This window comes from Macrobrachium nipponense, chromosome 19 (assembly GCF_015104395.2).
Source record: "Macrobrachium nipponense isolate FS-2020 chromosome 19, ASM1510439v2, whole genome shotgun sequence".
NCBI classification, from domain to species: domain Eukaryota; kingdom Metazoa; phylum Arthropoda; class Malacostraca; order Decapoda; family Palaemonidae; genus Macrobrachium; species Macrobrachium nipponense.
Window position 1 is genome coordinate 5,954,308 of NC_061088.1, and position 17,500 is coordinate 5,971,807.

General features: G+C 35.2%; 1 protein-coding gene across 1 annotated transcript in view; it reads left to right on the plus strand.

Moving 5' to 3' along the window:
- Positions 1 to 551: 551 nt before the first annotated feature.
- Positions 552 to 17,500, plus strand: part of LOC135213926 (uncharacterized) — an 81,577-nt gene continuing 64,628 nt past the window's right edge. Inside the window, exon 1 of the mRNA XM_064248021.1 lies at positions 552 to 795. The gene's annotated coding sequence lies outside the window, so the exon portion shown is untranslated. The remainder of the gene's footprint in view (positions 796 to 17,500) is intronic.

Here is a 17,500-nt window from a genome sequence, read left to right on the forward strand (position 1 = left end):
AAAAAACAAGGAAAATAAAACAAATGACAGGGTTAAAAAAATGCTCCCATTTATCTTCCGGTATGAGGAGTTTTTTTTTTTTTTTGCTCTCTCTCTCTCTCTTTTTTCTCTCGGTCGATACTTCGGCCTCGACTTTTGGTCTTTTAGATGCTAAACGCATAGAAAACGTGATAGGTGACCTCTCGGAACGGGATATGGGTAACTCAACTAAAATGATCTAGGGTTGGGTAGTGGGAGGGAAAGAGGGAGGGGGAGATCTTGGCGATACCGTAACGTGAAGCGTCTCTCACGCATGTCTCGTTTACCCTACCTCACCTCTCTCAATCCCTTCCCACCGCCCCGCCCGCACGCCCATACGCACTGGGTTGGTGCCTACGCCTTCCCAGATGCCCCGGGCATGGGCACCAGTACAGACAGACAGGCAGGCAGGCGGACAAGCCCACAAAGCAACGTTGTGGGCAGTAAACTGGAGTAAAAGATGAGTTGGCAAGGTCACACGACGCGCGTCATGGCAAAGGAACCAGCCACCCGACTTTGGATCCGCCGGGCCACGACGGTCTCACTTTTACCTTGTTACTGGAGGCGGACGCACGTCGTTCTTCTTCTTCTGCGGGAAGGTAGTAGTAGTGCTGGTGGTGGTGCCCCATCGTTCGTTCGACTACAAACTGATAGATATATAGACTCGCTCCCTCACTCACTCGCTGGCTATAATAGCTCGCTCACTCGCTGGAACGCGCAGGATAAAAACCCACTCGGAGGCGGTCGCTGAGGAAGTCTCGATCGAACTCGCTCGAAGTGAGTATGGAAGGGCACTTGTCCCGATTGTTTTAAAGCATATGAAACGCAGACTGACCTGCTATGATTGCTATGTTGATGCTCAGGTATTTACATATCTTTACCAAACGTCAGTCATGACACAAGATGAGACATATCTACATATTCAAATAGTGTGACCTGATATGAATCATATCTTAATGGTCTGGTATTTATATTTCACCTGACGTCAATCATAGCACGAGAAAGAAGAACAGTACCTGCGTATATAACATACTGTGGAAATAACAAACTCTCTATATATGAAACCTGTGTCATCTTAATATCATGTCTTTTATATATTTTAACCTACTTCGAAAAGGATATTACTATCTTCGTCAAACGAACAACGAAATGGAATGAATTTTGTGACTGAAACTGTGCAATACGTTACAAATTTATTTTCGTCAATTTCTAAACTGATTTCTAAGGTGGAAATGCCACGTTTATTCTGTGATGTCATTACATGAAGCAATGACATGTGGTAAAGCCATTAAGAGGAGATATAAAGTTATTATTGTGTTTTTGGTGAATTCTTATATTACGAGAAGTGTTTGGAAAAACAAAGGTTGGCCTTTGTCCTGTATCTGCTGTGGGTCCTTGTGGTTTTAATTCACTCATTAATAATAATAATAATAATAATAATAATAATAATGATAATAATAATAATAATAATAATAATAATAATAATGATAATATGCTGGAAGTAAACCCTCTTTTAAACATGTTTTATTAAAAGTAATTTCAGTTGAGGCAGCAATTACTTACAATAATAATAATAATAATAATAATAATAATAATAATAATAATAATAATAATAATAATAATAATAAATTATGGTGTTAATATGAATTGCCTATACAGAGGGAGAAGATAAGAAAATAAAAATATAGACATTCAGAGGCAAAGTTTAGAATTTTTTTAGTTTTTTTTAGTTTTAAGGTAAATAGAAGAGAAATGAAGGATATTAAAATAACTGGCTTTTATAGAGGGACAACATAAACTGGCATAAAGAATACGTAATTGGGAGGGCTTAGGAAGAAGGAGAGGAAGACCTAGAAAATATTTGGGCGATGGGGTATAAGGAGAGTTAGAAGAGAAGGAATTGAATATTCAATAAATATGAGAATTGTATGAGAATCTATCTCCTCACTGGCAAGAGGAATTATTTATAAATTAAGCTAACAAAAACAATGCTAGGGTTAAAGATATTTATGACAATAAAAACAATAAATAAGATTATTTTGATTTAAATACTACAGACAGTCCAACAAAAACTAAAATAAAGAGGCATATGTAACATTAACAATCATGGTAGCCATAACAGTCATAACAATGATTATGATAATTATGATTTGAATGATACTGACAAAGAAACAATTATTAAGAGAAATAAGCAAATAATAACGATAATATTAAAAACACGAACGGTATAAATTTAACATGATCATTCTCAAATTTGTTAATATAAGAGCATCTACCGATTATGTAAAGATTATTCCTAACAGCACACTAAACTTCGGGCTGGTCCTATCCACCTCCCACCTCCCCCTCCCTCTCCCACACCCCCCCCCACTCCGCCCCCTACCCCCACCAAACTCAGGCACCAGATACCAAAGGGGTTTTAAACGGGATAACGCATCTAAATAGATAACAATGTTTCATGCTATTCGCTAAGGACAACGACCGCTAATGCCCTGTCTGGGCAAGCACTAGTCTATTTGCATGATCGTATGCCAAGTATATGCAGGTGCTTGATCACGTTTGTACACACACACACACACATATATAATATATATATATATATATATATATATATATATCATATATATTATATATATTGGATTCAGGTTACTAGTCAACATTGGCCTTTTTTTTTTTTTTTTTTTTTTACCTGGCTGAATCCGTCACCAGTCAACTGACCACCAGATATGACTAAGTACAGCTGCTCAAGTCAGTCGGCACCCATTGGAGATATAATGAAGAGGGCCTTCCTCAACTACTTTGCCCACCCTTGGGATAGAACTCTGCATATATATATATATATATATATATATATATATATATATATATATATATATATAAATAAATATATATGTGTATATATCTATATTATATATATATATTATATATATATATATATATATATATATATTATATATATATATATATATATATACATATAAATGCAAGCACGAGAGAGAGCTGATTTGCATACATCGAAATAGCAGTGATTGCAAGAAAGTGTTTTCGCAATTCCAAGACTATAAAAGTTTCCAATTCGACCTTTATCTTTTCAAACGATCATTAAACTTTAAAGAAACAAAAATAACTCCCGAATTTCTCACGCTACTGAATCTTTTTTTTTTTTGCGTCTTTCATTGGCGTCTTTTCATTTACATATTCATCTTTCTCTTTATTCATCGTTCCCCTGTTTATTGGTAACTTTTCGTTTATAAATGTTCTTAAATATTTGATATATCCTTCTTTTTTTTATTTTACTTTTAATCGTTCATTCATTTCCATTTCTACCCTTGTTTGTATTCATCTTTACATTTGTTTATTTCTATTGATTTTCACTAATTTATTTTTTTAATATAGATTTTTTCATTCATTTATTTATTCATTTTATCTTTTCACCCACTTCTCCCCTGTTTATTGACATGTTTACATTATTCACTTCGTTTTATGTTTACCCATTTATATCTTGAATATCAATTATTTCCATTATTTATTTATCTTTTCATCTATTTTCTGTTTACTGTCACCTTTACAGCTATCAACTTCTCTTTATAGTTACTCATTTACTTTTTGTAATATCAATTTGTTCATTAATGAATTGATTCATTTATTTATCTTTTCATCCATTTTCCATTTCTTATGATCATCTTTACATTTATCTACTTCCCTTTTTATTTACCCATTTGCTGCTTGTGATATCAGCCTTTTCAATACTGAATTAATTCATTGACTTAACTTTTCATCCATTTTCCATTTCTTATTATTATCTTTAAATTGATTTACTTCCCTTTTATACTTATTAATATTTAGTTTAATGCCATGTGCATGTCTCAACCCTTATTACTCTGCTCCCATGAATCAGCATTGTTTATGCCCAGGCGACCTTGCCGAACTCGGGGTTAACTGGGGTTGCCCAAAACGGCCCGTGACCTGGGTTGGCCCTGGTACCAAGAGCCCGAGTGGAGGTATACACTCGGCGTGGACACGCCCTTCGCTGGGTCATGTTTTAGTTCTGGCAAAAATCGGTGTGTCCAAGGATTTTTATAGCTATTGAAAGTTTTGTGTGTATGGGGGGGGGGGGGTGGTATGTGAGTATTAGGGTGAGGGGGCCATGGAGGGCAAAGTTGTTGGGTATTGGGTATTTTGGTTTGATTTGGTTGAATGCATAGCAGAGAGAGCTGGGTGTGAAGTTTGGGTAAATGGTTTTGCAATAGTATATGTTTTACAATTATGTTTTCTGCATAGTCATTTACCAGTGTATAATTATACATTTTGCACTCACTTGTATATATATATATATATATATATATATATATATATATATATATATATATATATATTTGTATAATATATATTTATGCACTGATATATAACTGTAAAAATATACTTGTAAAACGTATATATATATATATATATATATATATATATATATATATATTTTTAAAAATCACAGTAGATGCACGTGACTTCATTAAATAAGCGAATAACACAGGAAAATGATAGGCAGAAATCGAAGCGCTTTCGTCTTTACTATGACATTGTCTTAGTAAAGACTAAAGCGTTTGGATTTCTGCCTATCATTTTCCTGTGGTATTCGATTATATATATATATATATATATATATATATATATATATATACATATATATATATATATAATATATATATATATATATATATATATATATATATATATATACTCCCCTCACACACATAACTGTATATGAATATTCATACATCAAATATTATACATGCACACACACACATACACACAAACACTCACACACACACAATCCCTCCCTGACACACATACACAAAAAAACAGTTAATTACTCATAAAATATCTCCGGTCAAGCACAAGGTCTCTGAATATTACTTTCCAGAAAGTTCAGGCTAACCAGTTTCTCCTCTTTGTTACGTCAAAAGGCAAATTTGATATAACAGGTTTGAAAAAAAAAAAGCGTTTGCCCCGGTTTTTTCTTATGGTAATTTTGCGAAAGATCGTCTGTCAAAAACAGCTGATTACTATTTTTTTGGCGCCCGTTTTCCTTCTCCGTTTTCTTTGCGAGTACTCCGTTCATTCATATCTTCGGCGATGTTGTAATTCTTTTACAAGAGAATATAGTTTTTTTTGTTGTTTTATTCTTTTCTCTGTAATTATTAAATTTCTTCTACTTCTTCTTCTTCTTCTTCTTCTTCTTTTTATTATTATTATTATTATTATTATATTATTATTATTATTATTATTATTATTATTATTATTATTATCTATTCTCACACGATAAATGACAGATACCCAAATGAAAATATCAAAGATTCTGATTGGAATGAATGAGAAAGGAGAATTTTCCACGAGGGAGAGAGAGAGAGAGAGAGAGAGAGAGAGAGAGAGAGAGAGAGAGAGAGAGAGTATAGTGCATGAAAAGCAGAAAAAAATACATGACGAAAATGTTGAGATATTGATAACAACGATTCGTGAGAGAGAGAGAGAGAGAGAGAGAGAGAGAGAGAGAGATATGACTCTGAAATCAAGGTTGCATACTATGCTTTCATGCAGTTTACTGGCAGCATTCACCGAGCGTTATGCTTGGTAGGCTAAGATGTTACTGCAACCTTGTCACTGAGAGAGAGAGAGAGAGAGAGAGAGAGAGAGAGAGAGAGAGAGAGAGAGAGTTATTTTTAGTCAGCCATCAGGCTTAGGGTTCGTCCGCGCTGTAGCAAAACACGGAATCACTTGAGAAACATTTTGGATGTGTAATAAATAAGTTGAACCACAAGTATACAGTTTATTGGTGTTTCTAAGTGTTGTTGATTTGTTCGCAACCTTTGTGTGATATGTATGAAACAAGTTGGCGACATGTGTTTAAGACATGTCGAAAGGCAGACGGAGCAAGCGGACTTCCCTTGTTCATGGTAAAGCCCTTAGCGAGGATAATAGCATACCTGGTGTGGACCTCTGGTCCCTGTTGGATATATAGAGTCTTATAGATGAGAAAACTCCGCTGAAAGTCGTGGACTTGTTTACAATCTGTGATCAACATGTATGCAACAAGTTGCCGGCATGTGGTTGTGGCACGTCGAAGACCAGACACCGTAAACGGAGTTGAGATGTTGACCAGCTCAACCTGTTACTGACATATATGCAACAAGTTGCCGGCATGTGTTTATTCCTGGTATAGTCCGTGAATGAGGATGACAGTATATAGTACATGTTTCGTATAGGGCTGGCACAGAACTTTGGTTTCTCTGTTGGAAAGAATAAGATTTTGAAGGACTTGATAAGTCTCAATTTAGAAATTCCACGTAATTAGTGGAAACTGCTTCAGTTAAATACGTCGCATATTAAATATGTCATTCGTTTTCACCAATTACACTCACTCAAGTTGACATGACAACCTTGATGTTGTGGTTGTCTCTACAAGTTGTGTTTGTTGGCCAACGAGGCATTCGGTGGAATATTCGTCAGTTTAAAAGATTGTATTGAAATAGCAAACGACGTCTTATTAAGAAAATAATCTTCCTGACAAGAAAGCCATCGTTCCTCAATAAAATGATCTTCGACTATACAAATAATGTTATATTTAAAATAGTATTTTAAAAGGAAAATGATACATTCTGTTAAAAAAATGCTTTTACCTAAATATTTATATTTCGCCCGGAAAAATATTTAATTTACCCTTTACTAGAAAAAATTATCTTTTACTTCGACACTTTATCTTTTTCTAAAAGTTAATTATATCTCAGTTTAACCGGACCACTGTGCTGATAAACAGCTCTTCCTAGGGCTGGCCCGAAGGATTAGATATTTTCACGTGGCTAGGAACCAACTGGTCACCTTGCAACGGGGCTCACAGCTTATTGTGGGATCCGAACCACATTACATCGAGAAATGAATTTCTAATCACCAGAAACAAACTCCTCTGATTCCACGTTGGCCAGAGCGGAGAATCGAACTCGGGACTACCGAATCGATGGGCGAGCACATAAACCACTCGTCCAACGAGGAACTCTCTTTAACTAAGAAAAAAGATACTATACGAAGATATACGTAGTGTTGTATAGAACACATCGAATGTAGGGGGAATCAATACGTAATCTATAATACCCTATTCTTTATTCTCATCTGTGTCTTCAGCGACCTTACTAGTTGTAACGCCAGAATAATCCTAATAATTAAATAATCATTCCCTCTGTGAATAGGAACTCTTAGAAAGAGAGCAAAAGATTAGCGAAGGAAATTATTGAAAAAAATGTCTACCAAACTAAATTGAGGGGAAAAATAATTATTGCAATTATCTACAATGTCATTAGTTATTTTCATTGTGGCCTCCGTAAGAGAGAGAGAGAGAGAGAGAGAGACCTTACCTTACAGACCTTACAGTTCGTTCGGGTTGCCCCAGGTCCCTCAGTGTGAGGCGCCTCTAATGTCTACCAGAGAGTTGCTAGTACATCTTCCGGTATATTTTGCATCTTCCAATCTTGGATGGTCTGGGATGCAGTTTAGATATTTGTCGAGCTTATTCTTAAACACATCTACGCTCACTCCTGATATATTCCTCAGATGAGCTGGCAACGCATTGAATAGACGCTGCATTATCGATGCTGGTGCGTAGTGGATTAATGTCCTGTGTGCTTTCCTTATTTTTCCTGGTATAGTTTTGGGCACTATTAATCTACCTCTGCTTGCTCTTTCTGATATTTTTAGTTCCATGATATTTTCTGTTATTCCTTCTATCTGTTTCCATGCCTGAATTATCATGTAGCGTTCTCTTCTCCTTTCTAGACTATATAATTTTTAAGGATTGTAGTCTTTCCAGTAGTCTAGGTCCTTAACTTCTATTCTAGCTGTAAAGGACCTTTGTACACTCTCTATTTGTGCAATATCCTTTTGATAGTGTGGGTACCATATCATATTGCAATATTCAAGTGGACTACGAACATATGTTTTATAAAGCATAATCATGTGTTCAGCTTTTCTTGTTTTGAAGTGCCGTAACAACATTCCCATTTTGCTTTACATTTTGCCAACAGAATGCTATTTGATCATTGCATAACATGTTCCTATTCATCATCACACCAAGGTCTTTAACTGCTTCCTTATTTGTGATTGTCTCATTTATTAGGTCCCCTATATGCATATAGCTTTCCTTCTCTGTCTCCATAATTTATTGATTCAAATTTATCAGAGTTAAATACCATCCTATTTACCTCTGCCCAATCATATACTTTGTTAAGGTCTCTTTGTAGAGCGTTCCTATCTTCATCACAATAATTTCTCTACTTATTCTTGTGTCATCAGCGAAACTACTCACTACGAATCCTTAACATTACTGTCTATGTCTTCAATCATAATAAAAAAACAAACAATATTGCAGCTAGCACCGTACCTTGTGGCACACCGGATATTACCTTGGTTTCATCCGATTTCTCATCGTTTGCAATAACTATCTGTTTTCTGTTGTGTAAAAATTCTTTTAACCATCTTCCTACTTTATCTACGATATTGTGTTTTCTAATTTTCTTTTGCTAATATATTATGGTCTACTTGTCAAAAGCTTTTGCAAAGTCTAGATAAACCACATCTGTTTCATTTCCGCTTTTCATATTTTGAATATGTTCTCACGGTGGACTAACAGTTGGGTTTGTGTACTTTTTCCGGGTACGAAACCGTGTTGTCCTATATTAAACAAATTATTTTTTATTAAATGTTTCATAATATTTTTCTTCATTACCCTTTCATACACTTTCATAATATGTGATGTTAGACTCAACAGGCCTATAATTACTTGCCTCTAGTCTTGATCCACTTTTGAAAGTAGGGGTGATATATGCTAATTTGTGCTCATCATAAATCTTGCCTGTATCTACACTTTGTCTTAATAATATTGCAAGTGGCTTTGCGATAGAATGAACTACTTTCTTTAACAAAATAGCAGGGACTCCATCCGGCCCTGCAGCAGCTCCATTTTTAATTTCATTAATTGCCTGCACAATATCAGCTTCATTAATTTCTATGTCAGCTAAATATTCACTATTTTCTTCCCTTCCCTTACTTCTATATCATTATCTTCATTATCTATTCTAGGGGTGAATTCTCTCTTATATCGTTCTGCCAGTATGTTGCAAATTTCCTTTTTTCATTCGTTAATCTCCCTTCAATTCTCAGAGGGCCTATTTCTATTCTTCTTTTATTCATCTTCTTCGCATATGAGTATAATAGTTTGGGGTTTGCTTGATATTTAATAGGGTTTTTTCTTCCAAGTCCCGTTTTTCATTTTCTTTTGATTGTATAATCTTTTGTTCTGCATTTTCTATCTTACTTTTAGTTTCTATAACTTTCCATGCATTTTTTCTTTTGCAAGACCTTTTTTCCACTTTCTGATTTTCTGGAACAAGATCCTTCTGTCTCTTGGTATGCATGAATGATGTTTACTTTTCTTCTTCGGTATATATTTTTCCACAATTTTCTCCAATATTTTATATAATATCTCCGTATTTACCCTTATGTCATCACTTACGAAAATGTTATCCCAATCTTTGTTTAATTCTTCATTAATTTCTGACCATTTTATATTTTTACTGTAGAAGTTGTATTTTCCATATCCTTCCCACTTTTTCATTTCTTGCTTATCTCTATTTCACTTGCTTTGGAATGAACTGTTAATTCTATGACATTATGGTCTGAAATACTCGCATTATAAACTATTATTTCTTTAACATAATTCATCTCGTTCACAAATACTAGGTCTAAGTATTTTCCTTTCTTGTTGGCAGGTGATTTATTTGTTGAATGTTGTATTCTAGTAGCATATCTAATAGCTTTTCAAATTGCCTCTTATCTTCTGCACTACTATTACTCTCTTTTTTATATGTATAAGTACAACCACAATCTCCTATTCGTTGCTTTCCATTCTACGAAAGGAAAGTTGAAGTCACCAGATAGGAGAATAGTCCAGTCCTTGTGATTTCTACATATATCATCCAATTTTTCAATTATTAAGTCAAACTCTTTAGTATTAGGAGGTCTATAATTACTATGTTCATCAATTTTTCAGATTCAAATTCTACCGCTATTAGTTCACATTCTGAGTTACTATATTTCTCATATATTTTTCTTGATGTCCTTTCCCTATATTGCGGTTCCCCCTTGATTCCTATTTTTTCTATCTGATCTATAAGTTTGGAACCCTTTTATTTGATCATCATTCCCAGTCTCTTGGGGAATACCAGGTTTCACTTATATTCATTATATCTATTTTCTTTTCATTTTGGGTTAGTTCTTCTAAGTACTCTATTTTTCTTTTTGAGTTACTCGTAACTAAACCCTGCGCATTCATCACTATGATGGTTTGCGTGTTTTTCTCCTTCATTTAATAATGGTAGTAATAAGGATTTTCCCATGTCTCTTTCTGTTCTGGTATGTTGTTCTTTTTTCATTTCCAGAAATTCTGACATTAAAAAATCCAACTTTTCCATAATATTTGATCTTCCTTCATCATAATTATTCATTTTGTGTCTGAATCTGCAATTTTCTCCGTTTCTGCAATATCCTCTTGCATAATAAATACAGTTATTATCTCTTGAGTAGAATTTCGGAGCTGATGCTTTGAAATTTTTTGCTGACACCTCTGCATATCTCATTGGTGGTTTGCTTTTCTCTTTTACCTGATATTCTTGATTTCTCTCTTTATTTGTTCTTTCTTATTTTGGATTTTATTACTTGGTTGGTTATTTATTTGATTATGATTCATGGCTACAGGGTGCATATATTTGCATTTTTGTCGAACTTACATCCTTTTCCTTCTTTTAGGTTTTTACATATTTTTGGATGCAGATCTCTGCAATCATCCCCATATCCATCTAAGTATGCACATTTACCATATATTTCATAGTTTTGACATATCTTAGGATGTTTGTAGTAACATCTTTCTCCAAATCTGCAATTCCCTCTTTTCAAAAGGTTGCAGATTTTGTCTTTCTTGTCTATTTTTTTCCTCTTTCCCGTCATTGTGTAGATCTGGGTAGAGCCTCTTCGGGATTTGCTTTTCTGTTGTCATATCGTAATTTATTTCTTCGTAGGTATGCTGCTTTATTGCCTCATATGTAGTATCAATGAGTCTCTCTGCATCCATACTTTTATCTTGTTCTTTGTTTTCCTTATTTTTTTTCTGTCATTTCATTTTGTTTACTTCTCTTCCGTTTTCCTCTTCTTCTTTTTCTTCTTCTTCTTCTCTTCCTCTTCTTCTTCATCCTCAACTATTTGTACATTCAATCTTGATTTAATAACATTGTCTATCCATGATAGACATGTTGAACAAAAAATTCTTGTATCTTTTCTCAAATCTTGTATTACCTCAGCACACTGTGGATGGGTCGGAATGTTGCATGCAGCACATTTTCTGATTAGGTTTTGTGGATTGACTATGCTATACCAAACCTTACACAGTTTGCATGCTTTTGGCATTCTTTTTCCTAATGCATCAATTAGGATATTCACAAGATTCACCTTATTCATTTTCTTTGTCGGAATATGTTGGTTTATGTATATTTTCTTTATGAGTCTCTTGACCACTTGGATTTTATTTGGAACTTCTTCAATTATTTTCAAGATGTTTTCATTAGATTTGTTCCAGTTTGAAGGATTATATCCTTCTAATATATCTATGAATGCTTTTGTATCTTTTTGGTTAGGACTGTTGCTGATTTCATAGATGAGAAATGCCAGTTCCCTTCCTGCTACCTCATCGTATTGCGAATCTGCTAAACACGCCTAATTACGCCACCTCTTCCCGCAGTTGGAACTTACTGCCATCTTGTTCTGATTTATAGTATTACACTTGATAAACTAACTTAGAAGACGCTTTATCCTACTATTTTCACACTAATCTTATCACCGATAGTTCACGAACACTTCTAGATATTTCTCAAATTCTAGTCGTATGTTAAACTTGTGATATCTGTTGATTAATCTGACTTCACGCGGGTACGTCTCACCAAGCAAGATGGCTACTACGAGAGAGAGAGAAAGAGAGAGAGAGAGAGAGAGGTTAAATCTTAGAAACTTTTGAGACAAGAACTATAAACTTACTAGTATTGGAGAGAGAGAGAGAGAGAGAGAGAGAGAAGAATAAGCAGATATAATCTCAAAGGAGAGAGAGAGAGAGAGAGAGAGAGAGAGAGAGAGAGATAAGAAGAATATAATCTCAAACAGGAAGAGAGAGAGAGAGAGAGAGAGAGAGAGAGAGAGAGAGAGAAAGACAGAGAGAGATAAGAAGAATATAATCTCAACCAGAGAGAGAGAGAGAGAGAGAGAGAGAGAGAGAGAGAGAGAGAGAGAGCAACTCCTACTGATCCTTCATCAGCGTTCATAAAGCGGTCAGGATTTGCAAAATGACGGCCAATACAATGGGCTAATTGCCGGTACCAAGGTCGTGTGTGTGTGTGTGTGTGTGTGTGTGTGTGTGGTTGGGTGAGACCACACGTGAAGTGTCAATGAATTACAGGCTAGAAGGAAGTAATGTATAATCTCTCTCTCTCTCTCTCTCTCTCTCTCTCTTCTCTCTCTCTCTACGCACCCAACGTTTTTAACAGAATCCATGAATTCTTATCTTTTATTTTTTACTACTCTCTCTCTCTCTCTCTCTCTCTCTCTCTCTCTCTCTCTTGAAGACAGTCCACAAGAATCCGTAATTACAGTACCTGTTATTGCTAACTGATAAATTGGGTGTCTTACGTGCTGCAATGTCCTCTCTCTCTCTCTCTCTCTCTCTCTCTCTCTCTCTCTCTCTCTCTCTCTCTCTCTCTCTCTGAATTGAACAGTCCACAAGAATCCGCAATTACAGTGCCTGCTCAGTGCTATCTGTTATAGCTAACGTATAAATTGGATATCTTACGTAAACATGATGTAATTTCCTCTCTCTCTCTCTCTCTCTCTTCTCTCTTTCATTTAAAGTCTCAGTTTCAGCAGGGATCCACAATTACCTAAAATAAATAGTAAAAAAACCAAGCAGTTATTTCATGCAAAAGCTCTGTTTGCATTACGTAATATAATGACCCTACTCTCTCTCTCTCTCTCTCTCTCTCTCTCTCTCTCTCTCTCTCTCTCTCTCTCATTTAAAGTCTCAGTTTTAGCAAGGATCCATACTTTACAGAAAAAAAAATCGTAAAGAAAAAAATCAGTTATTTTCATGCAAAAGCTCATTTTGCATTATGTAATGTAATGACCCAACTCTCTCTCTCCGTCGCTCTCTCTCTCTCTGTATGTCAACCTGTCCCCCTAGTTCAAGCAACCCCCAAAAATCCTTAACTACTTAGGAGCGAAAAGAAAAATCTCACCTTGGTATAAACAAAAAAAAATCTACCCTCGGTACCTGTTATTGAGCTCAGACGCGCAAGGCAATTACCATTAGTTGTTTTCCAAGTTGGGCTTTTGACCTATTCAGCTACTACTGGCAAACATTAATTCTTTTTATCCCTCGCCTGTCGTATCTGCAAGTCGCAGCGGATACGCCCAGGGAATTGGCCTGAGGGATGTGGAAAAATATTTGATGGTAGATCTGTGGTTCCTAACCTTTTTTTATTACCACTCCCCCTCTAAGAGTTCGCTCTACCACTACCCCGTCCCCATCCTTCTTGCATCTATGAGTAAAATTCTCTCTCAGATTTAAAGGAAGAGAGAGAGAGAGAGAGAGAGAGAGAGAGAGAGAGAGAGAGAGAGAGAGAGAGAGAGAGTCTTAGGATAGGGAGGGAGATAAATAATTACAAAACATGTTAAGCTTTAAAGGAAAATAAATAAAAAGAAAAAAAATTAAAAAGGTATCGAGGAATACGGAGTAAAACGAGTCTAACTAGAGTAGCCGGCTATGGAATACTAGCGTTATAAGGCGATACTTTTGTATTTTTTCACAAACTTCCAAATATCTGTTCCTCACTCTTGCTAATTGAATAACGAATACAATGAGAATATTTCAAAATTTTCCCCCAGGGCTCGCTCCTCCTATGGAAATTGCTGACGCTCCCCCTAGGAGGGCACGCCCCCCTAGGTTAAGAACCAATGTCCTAGATGCAATACGATTTACAGGGCCAGGTGACTATTGGGACAGGTGTGAGAATGAATGGGGTTTCCGGGCGATTATAGCCACCTGACGGTAACACCGTTTTCCTTGGCCTTTTCAGAATAGGCAGATAGACTTTTTTCATATTTCTCGCCTTGGGATTCCTGTCCGGGATAGCCTAGACGTTTCAGAACGATGGTTTTGTTGCTTGGTTTGGTTTTGGTGCTCAGTAAAGAATTGGTGGGTTTGAGAATCAAATATAGAGTTGTTTCTTTGACAGGTAACTCTTTAAAGTCTTCAGATCGTTCAGTATACACTTAAATATACAAGAATTACGTTCTCCTAAATATTATGGTTCTGGTATTCAGTAAAGAATTGGCGAGTTTGAGAATCAAATCTAGAGTTGTTATGTAGACACGTAACCCTGCAAGATCTTCAAATCGTTCAGTATACACTTAAATATACTAGAATAACGTTCCCCTATATATAATGGTTCTGGTGCTCAGTAAAGAATTGGCGAGTTTGAGAATCAAATATAGAGTTGTTTCGTCGACAGGTAGCTCTGTGAGGTCTTCAAATCGTCCAGTATACTCGTAAATATATCAGAATTACGTTCCCCTACATATGAAGTACCTGGTGAAACAGGAAACTGGGACTGTCACATTTTGGTCATCTCATTCCCTGAAGGTATGCGGTAGGTATCATTATTTACCTTTGGCCCTTACCCGGCGTCGGGTGACCTTCGCGGCTGGTCCAAGTACGAAATCTAGACCCCAATTCAGAAGAGAAATTAATTCTAGCTTTGGTATCACAGGACTGAAAGGAAACGGGGGTTCTTTTATAATGGTCATAGTCAGTCTTAGGTTACAATCTTAGGACAACAAAATGTTGGTTATATTTGATGAATTCCAGAATGCTATTGATGCTTGTTTTCTTTTTTATTTATTTTTTTTATCTAGACGATAGGTTAAGGAGTCAAGGTGGTTCCAGGTGGCTAGTCAGTTCGTTTGCTCGTTTTTTATCTTTAAATAAAGTAAAGGCAAAATATGCAGAGACGGGAACTCACCTTCATCAAATATTCATACGAAGGGTATTAAAAATGAAATGATTTTTTTAGTACAGGTAATTGCTTTTCTTGATAAAATATTTCTTAGAAAATGTATTCAAAATTAATAGTTTATTTTTAGTGAAGGTACTTACTTTTCTGGATGATAAATTTCGTATAACCAGTGTTCAAAATTGATGTGTTTTAAGAACATGTATTCACTGGACTTAATAAATAAATTTCTTATAGTGTATCAAAATAATATAATTCTTTAGCACAGGTACTTACCCGCCTTAATAAAAAAGATTAATAGAGAAGGGTATTAAAAGTTAATACGATTTTTTTAGTATGATTCATGCAATAAATAAAAAAAAATAGTAGAGCAGGTGTTGATGGTAAGTTCTTCAAAACAACAAATGTAATAATATTTTTTTAATAGAAAAAGATTTTGAATGTCGATTTTGAGAGGCTGTTGAAGCTTGAAAGAGAATTCTGAAGGATTCTTTATGAATTGACGTCAGCTTTATACTTTATGACCAAAACATATTCACTGTCAGGTTAATGGTGCTAAAATCAATAACCTGGTAACCATTTGGTATGGGAAACCGGTAGCTGGATTATGGAGACACATACATAGGTAGAGAGTTCGTTATTCCTTCCATATATATAGAGATGTGCTATGAAAAAGGCATATTTCACAAGAAACGTTACCCTAAACAACGTGATCCGACCTCCACCTTACTCGGGGCGCATGATAAAATCTACCGTCAAATAGAGCGTTGTTTCAAAAACGAAAATTAAAATGAATATGCTATATTTTATTAGAAATAATTGTTCTGTACTGTTTAATATGTACATGATTTATTTCTCACATTTTCATTCTGATAAATATATCATAAATATCCTAACTTGAAATTCCTGTATCTTTAACTCAAAGCGAAACACCTTTTCCAGACCTTTTGATGCTTTTCCATAGGGCTTTCCAACTCCCGAATAAGAACAATAACAACAACAATAAGAACAAAGTAGTTTGTAGGATTACTCCCCGGGTAAGAGAAAAAGAGTATTATAGCAAAACTGCAGATGGTCAATGTTTCATATAGCAAAAAACGGTAAAATAAATTGAAAACTGTATTTTCTTGTCATTCAGAATAAGGTATTGGAATGCGTGTCTAAAGTCAGAAGCTGTTATTATGCTAACTTAGCTTTGTCATGTCGCACAACAAGTCTGTAAAAAATATATATCTATCCTTAGGGTCTGCGCTGAATCGTAACCAACTCTTGGCTATAGTTTTTTTTGCGTTAGATATCTGTCACTGTCCTTCGGATAATATATCAAAATTACCCAATAATTTGAAGCAACATTCGACGTCCTGTGTTATGCAGCAGATGGTAGTTCAGATTATGCCCTCGAGGACAAAACATCCTCTATTATCTTTCAGGAATTCAGCGTAATTATCCGCCGTTTCTCTTATCTCCTTATCACTTGTTTATTCCACCTCCTTCCTTATCCATCTGACATCGTTCGCTAATTATAAAAAAGTTCTTAACTATTCGTAAACGACGTGTGACACGAAGGTTGTCGATCTATAAAACTCGAAAGGGCGGCCGACCTTGATCTTTAATGAGTATCCAGCTCGGGTAAACAACTTTCTGTTTCGACTTTCTGTCTGCTGAGTACGCACTGTTTTCACTGGCGAACTTACGAAGTCACGATGCCGGTTCGTCTTGTAGCATTATCCTTGAATTCTCTCTCTCTCTCTCTCTCTCTCTCTCTCTCCTCTCTCTCTCTCTCTCTGTATCGATCTCCACACCAACTTGAAATGAAATATTTGAGAATTGGCAGGCCATAACTATAATTATTAATACATGAAAATAGTTTCTTGAAATTGTATGTATATCTCTCTCTCTCTTTTCTCTCTCTCTCTCTCTGATATATTAGATATATATATATTATATATATCTATATATATATAATATATATATATATATATATATATTATATATATATAACGATCTCCATAGAAATTTAAGATGGAATATTTGAGAATTAGCAGACCATAACTATAATGATTAATCCAGGAATTCGTTTTAGAAATTGTCTGTTCCTGTCTGTCTGTCTGTCTGTCTGTCTGTCTGTCTGTCTGTATCAATCTACACACCAACTTGAAATGAAATATTTGAGAACTGGCAGGCCATAACTATAATTATTAAACTATAATTATTAAAACTATAGGTTTTTGAATTTGTATGTCTCTCTCTCCATCGCAACTTAAAATGCAACATTCTTGATTAAGCAACCCATAGCTATAAATATTAATATAGGACGTACTTTCATCTCTCTCTCT